The sequence below is a fragment of the Benincasa hispida genome, chromosome 6 (genome assembly GCF_027475165.1).
Source record: "Benincasa hispida cultivar pf3 chromosome 6, pf3_genome.v1.1, whole genome shotgun sequence".
Taxonomy (NCBI): domain Eukaryota; kingdom Viridiplantae; phylum Streptophyta; class Magnoliopsida; order Cucurbitales; family Cucurbitaceae; genus Benincasa; species Benincasa hispida.
The window spans coordinates 24,425,141-24,439,923 of NC_143483.1; the positions used below are offsets into that span (position 1 = coordinate 24,425,141).

General features: G+C 35.3%; 1 long non-coding RNA gene across 1 annotated transcript; it reads left to right on the forward strand.

The window, feature by feature from the left end:
- The first annotated feature begins 12,861 nt into the window (after window positions 1–12,861).
- Window positions 12,862–14,326, forward strand: LOC120080555 (uncharacterized). Its single transcript, XR_005482549.2, has 3 exons — window positions 12,862–13,161; window positions 13,256–13,324; window positions 14,061–14,326. It is a non-coding gene; the product is annotated as an uncharacterized LOC120080555 (long non-coding RNA).
- Window positions 14,327–14,783: the final 457 nt, after the last annotated feature.

The window sequence follows — 14,783 nt, forward strand, 5'->3', positions numbered from 1 at the left end:
AAAACTTGATTTTAAAAATAATTTTGATTTTAAAACTGAAAAATAAAATTAATTTCATAAATTCATTTTAAATAAAACTTAATTAATTTAATATCAAATATTAAATTAATATTTACACAAATCCATCTTTATATATTTAAATCATATTTAAATATATAAATTCTCCTATTCCGTTTAATTCTAAAATTAAACATATAATTATATCTCATATAATTACTAATTCCTTTTAATTCTAATTTGAACATTTTAAATTAATTTATCACACTATTCTAGAGCTAGTCTGTTACGAGCTAGTAGGGGGACCTCACGGACCTAGAGATCATGGGCTCCAACTATTCGAGATTAATTGGCTAAACTCATTAGACCAGAATAATCCCCATTCGTTAACTAATGGGTCACTCCACTAAAACCCATAGTTGCACACCCCCTCATTGTAGATATATTATATCCACATTATTTAACCATAATCAGCAAGTCAACCCTTCACAGGTTGTTCGTAATAACGGCTGGGTCAAATATCTGTTTTACCCTCGAGATTACGTCTTATTCATCAAGTCCCTACTGATCCTCTAATGAACAACTGGTTTGTGATCCAATCACTAAACCGAACTCTCTCAGCCTAGTGAGAGGGTGGGGCCCCTTGTTCAAGACATGGATTCAGTATTTGAGAGAACAACCTTTCTTCTATCCTTAAATAGGGTAGGCGTGAACTCTGTCTTGCACCCTATGTCCCCAACTATCTATCCAGTCTTACCCCTGAAATGGGAGTCTTATTGAGCCGACGTTGTTGAGCCAACCCTCACCTATGCAAATATAAGGGCAATCCTGAATAAATAGGAGTTCATAGTTAGCTCAGGATTAAGATTGAGTTACCTAGGTCATCTAGGTGAAATAGTCAGTCTTAAATAGTAAACAACATTATAAAGTAAGAGTGGTTTATTTCTTGGTCCCGATCTTATGCAAACTCATTGCATAGGATGTCCCCACTCCTCATGTCATAACATGTACGAATTAGGATCACATCGTATGTAGCATTTTGCAACTCTTTGTAACAACTACAGAGTAGGCTGCATCCAATTGTGTTACCAGGATAACGTGCCCAACCTTATTCATGTACCATAGATCATTTTGACTATTTATTCGAACCTGATCCACTTTTATGCCTCCACATAAAGTTCAAGTACTTATACAATAGTCATGGGTCTTAGTTTATTGGATTTAGACTTTCATACAATTTATGAAATCAATAATAAGTATATTGATTATAGAATATATTTATCATTTTACAAACTACGAGTTTTAGGACATAAAACCAACAATACTCCCAGTTGGACTAAAACTTTAGTGGATCAATATATATAAATATATATAATGTTGAGTTTACATGGAGAGAATAAAATGTACAAATACAATAAACTAGGGCACTACAATACCCATAAATTCTCCCACTTGCCCTAGTGATACAAAACTCGTAGACCTAATCCTACTAGGTGACCCTCGAACACTTTAGCCGAGAGGGCCTTCATAAATGGATCAGCTAAGTTCTCTTAGGAAGCAATCTGGATGACGATTACGTCTCCTCTGTGTACAATCTCCTTGATGAAAAGGTACTTCTGCTCGATATGCTTTCCCCTTTTATGGATTTGTGGTTCCTTGGAATTTGCAATTACTCCACTATTGTCACAATAGAGAGTGATAGACAGGTGCATATTAGGAACTACTTCCAGATCTGTCAGGAACTTTCTGAGCTATACTGCTTCTTTTGTTGCTTCACTTGCAGCTACATACTCAGCTTACATTGTGGAGTCTGTAATACAACTCTTTTTTATACTTCTCCACACAACTACTCCTCCATTTAGAGTGAATACTGACTCTAAAGTTGATTTCCTCGAATCAATATCGGTCTGAAAGTCAAAATCAGTGTATCCAGTAAGGATCAGATCCTTAGTACCATACACGAGTATATAATCTCTTATTCTCCGAATATGCTTGAGAATGTTTTTAATAGTAGCCCAATGGTCATGACCAGGATTGGACTGAAATCTGCTGACAATTCCTACGACATAACATATATCGGGACGAGTACATAACAGTGCATACATCAAACTCCCAACTGTAAATGCATATGGAATCCAATTCATCTTCTCAACCTCCTAAGGTGTCTTAGGACTCTGTTCCGTAGACAAGTGAATTCCATGCCTGAAAGGTAAAAATCCTTTCTTCGAAATTTGCATTTTATACCTAGACAACATTTTGTCTACATAAGATGTTTGAGATAACGTCAATGTTCGGTTCTTGCGATACCGAACTATTTGGATTCCAAGAATATACTGTGCTTCTCCCAAATATTTCATTTGGAATTGCAAAGCCAACCATCTCTTAACGTCAGCTAGATATTCTACCTCATTCCCAATGAGTAGAATATCATCAACATACAACACCAGAAAAGCGACAATTTTGTTGACAATTTTCTTGTATACATAGGATTTGTCAACATTTTGTTCAGAACCGTAAGATTTGAACGCAGCCTCAAATCTCATATTCCAGGATCTAAAAGCTTGTTTTGGATCGATTAAGCTTGCAAACCTTTTGCTCTTAATCCTACTATATAAACCCTTCTGGTTGAGACATATAGATACTCTCTTCAAGATAGCCATTCAGAAAAGTTGTCTTGACATCCATTTGTCATATTTCATAATCATAAAATGTGGCTATGGTCAAGAGTATTCTAATAGACTTTATCATGGCAACTGGAGAGAAGGTTTCTTCAAAATCTACCCCCTCTCCTTGGGTAAACCCTTTTGCGACAAGTCTAACTTTGTAGGTCTGTATGTTACCAGCTTGGTCTCATTTTCTCTTGTAGATCCATTTGCAACTAATGAGTTTTACCCCTTCAAGTTGATCTACAAGATTTCAGACAAAATTGAAATACATAGATTCCATTTCAAGGCCCTTGGCTTTATCCATTGGTCTTTGTCCACATCGTTCATTGCTTGATTAAAAGACAATGGATCCTCTAAACCATCATCTGGTATGATGACTTGAGTTTCATTTAACCCATGTACTGATTAGGCTGTTTTACAACCCTCCCACTACGACGAGGCATTCTCAACTTTTGAGAAGGATGTGAAGTATCAGATTCATCAACAACTCTTGTTGATGGACCTGCTCTATCAACAACTCTTGTTGAAGGACCTGTTCTATCAACAACTCCTGTTGATACATTTGTTGTTTCTCTGGACATTTTTTCTATTACTAGCGAGGTTGATGATTCTTTATATAGTCTTCCTCCAGGAAAATTGCATTTGTCGACACAAATACCTTATCTTTCTGAGGATCATAAAAGAAACCACCTTTTGTTTCTTTTGGGTAGCTTACAAATTGGCATACTTTTGAACAGTGTTCCAACTTTTTAGGATTTTGCACCAACACATGTGTTAGACAACCCTAAATCCTGCAATGACGTAAATTTCCTTTACGTCCCATCCAGAGCTCGTAAGGCATTTTAGAAATACTTTTCGAGGGAACTATGTTCAAAATATACACCGCAATCTCAACTGCATGTCCCCAAAAAGAATTTGGTAACTGAGCGTAACTCATCATAGAATGAACCACATCCAACAAGGTTCTGTTTCTCCTCTCTGCCACACCGTTCTACTGAGGTATGCCAGGGGCTGTGAGTTGAGACTAAATTTTTATGTTTTATCAAATAGTTCTACAAATCCATGTCCATATACTCACCACCTCGATCCAATCGAAGTGTTTTGATCTTTTTATCTAATTGGTTCTCAATCTCAGCCTTATACTCTTTGAACATTTCAAAAGTTTTAGACTTTTGGTGCATTATGTAAACATGCCCATACCTGGAATAATCATCTATAAAAGTGATGAAATATTCATACCCTCCTCTCGCTCTAACATTTAGAGGTCCACAAAGGTCCGAGTGAATCAGCTCTAGGGGTTTTTTGACTCTAAGGCATTTTCCAGAAAAAGATCTTTTTATCATTTTACCCTCAAGACAGTACTCACATGGTGGTAATGAACTGTCTTCCAACTTATTTAGATGACCGTTCTTAACCAATCTCTCAATCCTATTGAGATTTATGTAATCCAGTCTCAAGTGCCAAAGATAGGCATTTGGAGAAATCTTCCTTTTCTCATGAGTCCCAATAGTTTTAAACATCTCTATGTTCAAAACAATTTTGACCTCAGTTGGTTTTACATGTACAAGTTATTTTCTAATTTTGCAGAGCAAATATGTTTATTTCCTATATTGATAAACAATTCATCATTTTCGAAATAAACTTTATAATTTTGTTCTAGCAAACAAGAGACAGATATTAGATTCCTTTTCAAAGAAGGAATATAATATATATTTTTCAAATAATTGTACTTATCTCCTATAAATAACTTCATATCTTCTACTGCTTTGGCTGAAACAATCTCCCTCATCCCTACCTTAAAGATTGTCTCACCTTTTGTCAACTGTCTCCAGGAACTTGTTTCCTATGAGATAGTACAATTATGATTAGCGGCACCTAAATCAATTATCTAGATTTTATCGTTTTCCACTAAACATGCTTCGATAACAAGTAAATCCTATTTATCTTGTTGTTCGAAATATGCACACTCATCTATATAATTCATAATTTCAGATGAGTTGGGAGATAGAAGACAATCCTTTGTTAAAACTCTTTTGGTATAATCAACCGCTAGTGATTTGTTTGTTGATTTGATTTTACTGTTATTTACATCAGAAGCGAGTTTTCTAGAAGAAATCGACATGCTGATAAAATTCAAACAAATTCTAATTAGCAAATTGTAACTACATCAAAAATCAAGTTTTAGCAAAAACTCATAACCATTATTTATTTGCAACGATACTTTAGTGAGTTAGAATATGTGCTACCATGGGGCAGTCAGATACTCCTTCACTAAAGCAAACAGAAGCCTAACTATTACAATCAGCTTCAAAACCAGCTTTGAACTGCTCGAACCGTTCAAACTGAACCCAAGCATCTTGAACCGAACTGGATAAGTCTGAACCGGACCATCAAAGTCTAAAATGGACCAGCCAAAAGCACTTTGAGGCTGAACCAGATTGGACCTTGAGAAAACCGGTCGAACCGGCTGCTCTCGATCCAACCTCAAAGTCTTGCTAAGGTCAATTGTGTAGCACTAAAGGCAATCTTCTAGCTCCATCGCTTTGTGTTGTGAAGGGGTACACGATCGCTTAGTGTTTGCCTCAACTAAATGATCGCTTAGCTTTATCGTATAGAACTACACAATCGCTTGGTGTCTGCCGAAGCTAAACGATCACTTAGCTTTATCGTATAGAACTACACGATCGCTTAACTCCATCGCTTAGCTATCACTTAGCTCTATCATATAGAACTAAACGATCGCTTAACACCATCGCCTAGTGCTTCATGTCATCATTTAATATCCGCCGTAGCTAAATGATCGCTTAGCTCCATCGTATAGAACATTATCACGTCATAGCTCTTCGTCTACACGATCGCTTAGCTCTGCATCTAAACGATCACTCAACGCCATCACGTAGCACTTCATCGCATTACTTAGCGCGCATCATAGCTAAACGATCGTGTAGTACCATTTGTATAGTAAATTCAATGTATCGTTAGTTCCCACGCCAAAGCTAAACGATCGCTTAGTGCTATCGTATAGCAAATTGAACACATTGTTTAGCTCCCACAAGTACACGATCGTTTAGCTTCAACATCACAACGACCAGCGCCCATTGCTATATGATTTTTTAGCTTTTCTTCACATCGTGTAGTGTCTGGAGCTAGAAGACCGCTTAGCAATTGGACCTCAACAACGATTTTGAGCAGAAGCTGAAAAACTGGAACAACAGCTCCACCTCCTTCACTTGTTTCTTCAATTACATCTTAATTTCAACTCTAATGACTTCAAATAAATTATAGACTCTTGCTAACACATAAAAGCTCATCAAACAAGAGCCAATTACAAATTTAAATGAGAAATTAAAGAGAATTAAAATACCAAAACTCAGAAAACTATATTGGTGCATCAGTTTCATATTTCTCATATAAAACACCCACCAAACCAAAATTAAACCGAATTGAATGCTTATATGATGCTTTGATACCAATTGTAGAATTGTATCAACAACAGTGAAAGCACAAGGATCATCTAAGTACTCTAATTCACTAATTTTGGCAAAATATAAAGTATGCTCTTACTGAAAACAAGTGAGTTTTAAGACATACCTCTTCTAGAACTTCTTCAAAGCTCCTTCTCCAGCTACTATCTTCTCCAAATCTTGTTGCAGACCACCTAAATATCTTTCCCACTATTCCCTTGGTGCTCTAGATTGAGTATTGGGACTCAAAACAAGCTTGAATCAAGGGATGAAGAAGAAAAGCTCACAGCAACAATCTTGGTGAAGAACCCTTTCTTCAACCCAAATTTTCTCTAAAATTCTCTATAGATTGCATCCCCAAATTTCAGTCCAATCTCTTCATTATATTACAGATCAACATGCAAAGGAGAGAGTTGCATGAGTTGCAGCTCATGCTTGGAGAAGGACAAGGCAAAGAAGGTGCTATTTGTGTGAGCTAGTTGAAAGTTGAATAATGGAAAACAAGATTTTTCTATTTTTGTGTTTTGTTTTTCTCTTTTTCAATTTTATCTCAAAAATCAAAACTTGATTTTAAAAATCATTTTGATTTTAAAGCAGAAAAATAAAATTAATTTTAAATAAAACTTAATTAATTTAATATCAAATATTAAATTAATTTTTACACAAATCTATCTTTATATATTTAAATTGATTTAAATATATAAATTCTCCTATTCCATTTAGTTCTCAAATTAAACATGTAATTATATCTCATATAATTACTAATTCCTTTTAATTCTAATTTGAACGTTTCAAATTAACTTATCACGTTATTCTAAAGCTAGTCTGTTACAAGTTAGTAGGGGGACCTCACGGACCTACAGATCATGGACTCCAACGATCTACGATTAATTTGCTAAACTCATTAGACTAGATTAATCCTCATTCATTAACTAATGGGTCACTCCATTAAAGCTCATAGTTGCACTTCTCTTACTGTAGATATATTATGTCCACATGATTTAACCATAATCAGCAAGTCGACCCTTCACAGGTTGTTCGTAATAATGGTTGGGTTAAATATTTGTTTTACCCTCGAGATTACACATCTTATTCCTCAAGTCCCTACTGATCCTCTAATGAACAACTAGTTTGTGATCCAATCACTAAACCAAACTCTTTCAACTCAGTGAGAGGTTGGGGCCCCTTTTTCAAGACTTGGATTCAGTACTTGAGAGAACAACCTTCTTCTTATCCCTAAATAGTGTAGGCGTGAACTCCGTCTTGCACCCTATGTCCCCAGCTATCTATCCAGTCTTACCCCTGAAAGGGGAGTCTTATTGAGCCGACGCTGTTGTGCCAACCCTCACTTATGAAAATCTAAGGGCAATCCCGAATAAACAAGAGTTCATAGTTAGCTCAGGATTAAGATCGAGTTACCTAGGTCCCGATCTTATGCAAACTCATTGCATAGGACGCCCCACTCCTCATGTCATAACATGTACGAATTAGGATCACATCGTATGTAGCACTTTACAACTCTTTGTAACAACTACAGAGTAGGCCACATCCACTGGTGTTACCAGAATAAGGTACCCAACCTTATTCATGTACCATAGATCATTTTGACTATTTACTTGAACTTGATCCACTCTTGTGTCTCCACATAAAGTTCAAGTACTCATACAATAGTCATGGGTCTTAGTTTATTGGATTTAGACTTTCATACCATTTATGAAATCAATAATAAGTATATTAATTATAGAATATGTTTATCATTTTACAAGCTGCAAGTTTTAGGACATAAAACTCAACACAAATAACCTTTTACTGGAAAAGGTTATAGAGCCAAAAAGCCTTTAGAGCTTATGCATTCAGATCTTTTTAGTCTGATGAATGTAAAGGCTTAAGAAGGATACGAATATTTCATCTCTTTTATAAATGATTATTCGAGGTATGGTTACTTATACCTAATAGAATATAAATCTGAAGCCTTCAAAAATTTCAAAGTGTACAAGGCTGAAGTTGAAAACCTATTAGGTAAAACTATTAAAACACTTCAATATAATCGAGGTGGAGAGTATTTGGATTCAGAATTCCAGAACTATTTGATAGAACATGGAATTCAATCCTAACTATCAGCACTTGGTATACCTCAAAGGAACGGTGTATCAGAAAGGAGAAATAGAACTCTATTGGATTTGATTTATTCTATGATGAGCTATGCCCAATTACCTACTTGTTTGGGGGTATGCAGTGGAGACTACAGTTCATATCTTGAACGATGTTCCCTCGAAGAGTGTTTCTGAAACACCTTTCGAGTTACCCTAAGGAAACAAGAGGTGGTCTGTTCTTTGTATTGACAAATGCTACATTTTTTAGGGGAAGACCACATGACAGATCATAAACCACATAGCAAAGTAGTATTAAATGAAGCTACTGAAGAATCAACAAGGGTTGTTGGTGAAGTTGATCTTTCATCAAGAGTTAATGAAAAAGTCAACACTTCAGGTTAGTCTCATCCTTCTCAATCGTTGAGAGTGCCTCGACGTAATGGGAGGGTTATGATACAACTTGACTGTTACTCGGATTTAACAGAAACTCGGATTGTCATATCAGATGATAGTGTTGAGGATTTATTGTCCTATAAACAGGCAATGAATGATATAGACAAGGACCAATGGGTCAAAGCCATAGACCTTGAAATGGAATCCATGTACTCCAATTCAGTATGAGAGGTTGTAGATTTACCTGAAAGGGTCAAACCCGTAAGGTGTAAATGGGTCGATAAAAGAAAGAGAGAAGAAGCTGGAAATGTACAGACCTTCAAAGCTAGACGTGTAGCAAAGGGTTATACCCATAGGGAAGGGGTTGACTATGAGGAAACTTTTTTCCCTGTTGCTATGCCTAAGTCTAAAACAATTTTCTTGTCCATAGCCACATATTATGAATATGAGGTATGACAAATGAATGTCAAGACTACTTTTTTGAATGGTGATCTTGAGGAGAATATCTTTATATCTCAGCCCGAAGGGTTCATAGCCCAAGGTCAGAAGCAAAAAAGTTTGTAAGCTGAATCAATCCATTTATGGGTTGAAATAGGCATCAAGAACTTGGAACATTAGATTTAACACGACGATCAAATCTTTTGGTTTAGATCAAAACGTCGATGAACCTTGTATCTACAAGAAAATCATCAAAGACAAAGTAACTTCTTTAATATTTTGTGAGTGATATCTTACTCGTTGGGAATGATGTAGGGTACCTTACTGACTCAAAGAAACAATGTGCTTAGACACCTCAAGAAGTTGAGGATATATTTTCTATATGCTCTACACTAGGCCAGATATTTGTTATGCAGTGGGAATTATCAGTAGGTACCAGTTCAATCCAGGGTAAGACCACTGGGCAGTGGTTAACAACATCCTCAAGTATATTAGAAGAATGAGATACCAGAAGCTAGTGTAAAGAGCTAAGGATTTGATCCTTATATGATACACTGACTCTGATTTCAAACCGACAAGGATTCTGAGAAATCCACGTCAGGATCAGTGTTTACCCTCAACGGAAAAGCTGTGGTGAGGTGTAACACCAAGCAAGGATGCAATACATATTTCATTGTGGAATTTTAGTATGTGGCTTGTGAAGCAGAAAAGGAAGAAGTTTAGTTAAGGAAGTTCCTAAGTAACTTGGAATTGTTCCAAACATGGAATTACCCATTCCCCAATACTTTGACAACAGTGAGCAGTAGCAGTTGTTGATTTGTTTACGAATGCCCTCTCTTCTCTCTCGGCTAAAGTGTTTGAGGGTCATCTAGATAGCCTAGGTCTACGAGACATGTACATTGGGTAATCTAGGGCAAGTGGGAGATGTGTAATGGGTATATGGATGCCCTAGTTTATTGTATTTATTTACAATAATCCTGCATTTGATTGTGTACAACCCACTGACTAGAGTTTTAGTTCAAGTAGGAGTTTGTTAGATTTTATGTTCTAAAACTCGTAGATAGTAAATGCTATTAATTGACTATCATCAATAAAGAATTTTAGACGTTAAAACAATAAATTTTATTGTTTGTATTATCGTGAAATTTGCTTAATAACCCTAAATCCAATAAACTCACATCCAAGACTACCTTATGAGTCTTGAACTATATGTGGAAACTTACGGGGATCGATACTCAAGATTTAGCCTAAAGGGTCTAGAGTATAGGGATAAGGTTGGGTACCTTATCCTACCAACACTGTGGATACGACTCACTTTGTATTCAATACAAATGTAATGATCCAACGCGCTCGTATAGGTGACACACAAATAGGGGTATCCTATGCAAAGAGTTTGCATAAGACTAGACCGTGAAATAGTAACCACTAGATCTAACACCGTTGACTAAGATTCCTATTTTAATAGGATGACCTAGGCAACTTAGTCTTCATCTTGAGTTTATTATGAACTCTTATTCATGAGAAATTTTCCTTTGATGTGGATAGGCGAGGGTGGCCAAATCGCCGATCATATATGGCTACCATTTTGGGGACCAGACCAGGTGGGGAACTGGGAACATAATAATACAAGATGGAATTCACTCATTTCCACCTTGAGGGTAAGTAGATGAGTGTTCCTTTAAATGGTGTCTTCGGGACATAAACAAAGAGTCCTACCCTCTTATTGCCCTGAGAGGGTTTCTATATATTGGTTGGACAATAAACAGATTGTTCATTAGATGAGCACTGGTATTTAAGGAGCCAGAGGTAACCTAAGGGTAAAACAGTAATGTGACCCAATTGGAGTTACGAAATCTCGTGAAAGATTAACTTGCTGGTATTGGTCTATATTCGTGGACACAAAAATATATCTGTAGTGAGAAGAGTGTCGTTGTGAGTCTTCAGTGGAGTGTACCCACAGTTAACGAATATTGATCAATTTGGTTAATGAGTTTAGCCAATTAATCTCATATCGTTAGAGCTTCTGATATACAGGTCCACCAGGTTCTATCGTTAGCTCATTAAAGGATACTTAAAAGGGATAATTTGAAATGTGTAAATTAATTTGAGGAAACTATATATTAATGTGACTAATATATAATTAATTATGGATATGATCTATAATTAAGTTGAAAACTAATATTTGAATAAGATTCAAATTAATGAATTTTAAGTAAATTAGATTCACAAATAATTAATTAGTAGAGAGATTTTATATATATACAAGCGATGTATATGATAATTAAATAAATATATTAAATTGGGTTTCATGTATTTGATTATTTAATTATTGTGCAAATTAAAATTTTTGGACTGTTTTCAAATATAGAAAAATGAACCAGAATATTTACAAAATATAGTAAAATTTTAGAACTATCAATGATAGACGCTGGTAGACACTGATATACTTCTATCAGTGTCTATCCGTGACATTGATAGACACTAATAGATGTTTATCAATGTCTATCATTTATAGTTCTAAAATTTTGCTATATCTTGAAACATTTTCAGCAATTTTACCATTTCAAATAATTTACCATTAAATAAGTGTTATTTAATTGTGCAAATTAAATAAGTGTTATTTAATTAAATGGGCTAATTGATTAAATAAGTGTTATTTAATTAATTACAGAAAAGGAAAATATATATTTATAGAAAAGAAAAATATATTTGGGAAAGATTCTTGGTTTTCCCTATATAAAGACCTTCTTATGGCCCTTTGTGCAACACAACTGGCATTGTAAAGAAACTCTTACAAGACACAACTTTCATAGTGTTATTGTGAAGAATCTTCTCTAAGCCAAAAATCTTCTCAAATTTCCAAAACTCAATTCTCCTCTCCCTCTCGCAATAGTTGGATAGAACCTATCCTTCTATTGGAATCCCATAAAATAATAAGGTTTCTCCCGTGGTAGTGTTTGAGATCGCTCAAGGAGTTATTCGTGATCGAGACTTTTTGGAGCTCTATTCGCAGGAACCTTGGAGAGGCTTGTTCGTGGCACTCGGGAGTTTACACAGGTAAGAACTGTTCTAATCATTTCCCTTAATGCATGCTAATTTACATTCTTCTTAGATTAACAATTATGTTGAATGTAAAAATCGAATCGCGGGATGCAAGGTGTTCCTCACGAAACGCTTCCGCTGCGGGATTCGATCCCTTCACAATCTTCTTTCTCTTTTTTGAAGTTGCAAGATTCATTGAAGATTTCGTACGATTTCTTAATCTTTTCTTTTTCTTTTCTTTTTTTTTTTTTTTTTTTGTGTTTGTGCAGAAATCGTTTATTACACACGATTCTTTTAAGTTGCACAATTTATTTTTATCTTTTTTATTCTTTCTTTCTTTGATTTTATAAGTTTCTCGATTAGAGATTTGTTATATCAATGTAGATTTATGGCAATCTGAAATCATAAAGGATTTTCATAAGATATATATATTGTGGAAGAAGACACTACTTGTAACATTCCGAGTGTTCATAATTTAAATTCAGTATTTTTGTAATATTTTAGGACATTTTTGTTAATTTTGAAATTTAATTTTGTTGAAAGAAAAATTTGGAATTCATGTTGATTTAATTAGTTAATGTCAAAAAAATTAATTTAAATTGAGGAAATTGGTTTGATTTAGATTTTGAGATTTGAAGAGGAGAAGGAAGGGTTTCAAAAAGATATATATTCATATATACTTTTAAGTTTTGAAGGAAAGGATAAAAAAAAATGGAATAAAATAAAATTAAGTTTTATTATATTTTATTTCTTTTATTAAAATATTTCTTTTCTTTTCTTTTCTTCCCGCTCGCCGAAACCCGAAGCGCCGCACCCCAGCCACCTGTGTTCGAGAGACGTCGCTGCTCCTTAGCCGTTCACGCAACCTTGTTGTCCAGCCAGACACTGTGCTCGAGCCGCCTCACCTCTCCCTCATCCGCATAGACCGCTGAGTCGCACTGCTCCTCAATGCGCCAGTTGACGCAGACTAGCGTTGCCGGTTGTCTCAGCCATGTGTCCCGTTCCGCCCACTTTCGTCACAGCCGGCCGCCACCGCCTTGGTTCTCGTCGAAATTTTTGAGAATTGGGGTAAGATTTGGCTTGTTGGGTTAAATTTTTGGCCTAGATCTTGAAGACCCACTTTGATTTGGGTTTAACTTTGTTTTCCTCTCGGCATTGAAAGGTTTGTGGAGCTTTTTTAGGAGTGTAGCGGTGTTCTGTGGTGTTGCTTTTCTTCTCTGGCGACTTTTGGGTAAGCGATGTAAATTTGGGAATTGGATTTCGGGTTTGAAAGTGTTGTGGTAAAAGCAAATATTAAGTTGCGTGATGTTCGGTCGATTCTTGATTTTTATTTAGGGAGAAATTCTTAGTTGTTTAGATTGATCTTTAGGCTTAATTCAAGGTACTACAAGAATTGCCTATGTGCCGGACGATGACATTTTAGCTTTCGTTTGAGGATTCTGAGGTTGATTGTATTGAATTACATGAAGTTAAGTAAGTTATTCTGATTATGTATGCAAAATGTTATGAATGCTAGCATGGACTATATTATAGTTATTTATATGATTAGCAGGATGAACTGTAAGCATAATGATTGTATTTACATGTTGTGGGTTATGTCATGACGCATGTGATATTTATGATAGTAATAGTTATCCTTATCGATAATTAGATACCCACTAGAGGTGGTGACCTCCTTCGAGGTTCACCAGAGGTTGTGTTTCCTTTGGGATTCACCATATGTTGTGTTTCCTTCGGGATTCACCAGAGGTTGTGTTCCCTTCAGGATTCACCAGAGGTCGTGGGTACTGTTAAGCTACGGAGGATAGATTCAACTCTTCATTTATTTGTTGCCCCATGAAAACTAGAGGATTATGTACGCCTCACCAGAGGATGGCATTTAGAGGACATAGATGCTTAGCCTGATCCTGGTAGTAGACTTACTCACTGAGTATTTTATACGTATCCTTTTCATGTTTATTTTTCAGGCAAGGGTAAGGACATGCCGACGAATGACAAGCAAAATCCGTGATCGAGCTATTGGGACCAGTCATATGCTTCCGCTCATGTTTTCAAGACTTTTCTTTTTCTAGTCTTCATTTTTGGATCTCACAATTTTTCATATTTCCATTTTTGACTTTTAAGGAGATTTTTCTAGATTTTTTTTGTTGGGTACCCCGAGACTTGGATTTCAATTATTTGATTTTAATGACGTTATTTAATTTGCATTATTTATTTGGTTTTTATTTAGCTATGAACATATGTCGTTTTAAATTTCATGCATGCATGTTTATAGTAACATCCTTGCTTGAGTGCTAGGGAGTTGAGTCGTTACATTGTCGATTGTAAATTTGTTAGTACAATTTTGGATGTTTATGTTTTTTATGTGAAGTTTAGAGTTCATTAACATGCTTTTTATATTGGTTTTGTTCTATTGCTTATGTTACTTCGATTATGCTTTTGAATAGTATATCAGCGACATGATAAACTTAGATTTCATGTATTACTAAACTAATATCTTTACATATCATTATGACTTATAACTGATTTTTTTTTTGTTGGATTTTATGTCCTAAAACTCGTAGTTTGTAAATTGATAAACATATTCTGTTTTGTTTTTCGATAAAATTGTTATTGAAATTATAATCTTGAATCTAATAAACTAAGGTCCTGAGACTATTTAATGTAGTTTGAACTTTATGTGACATAAA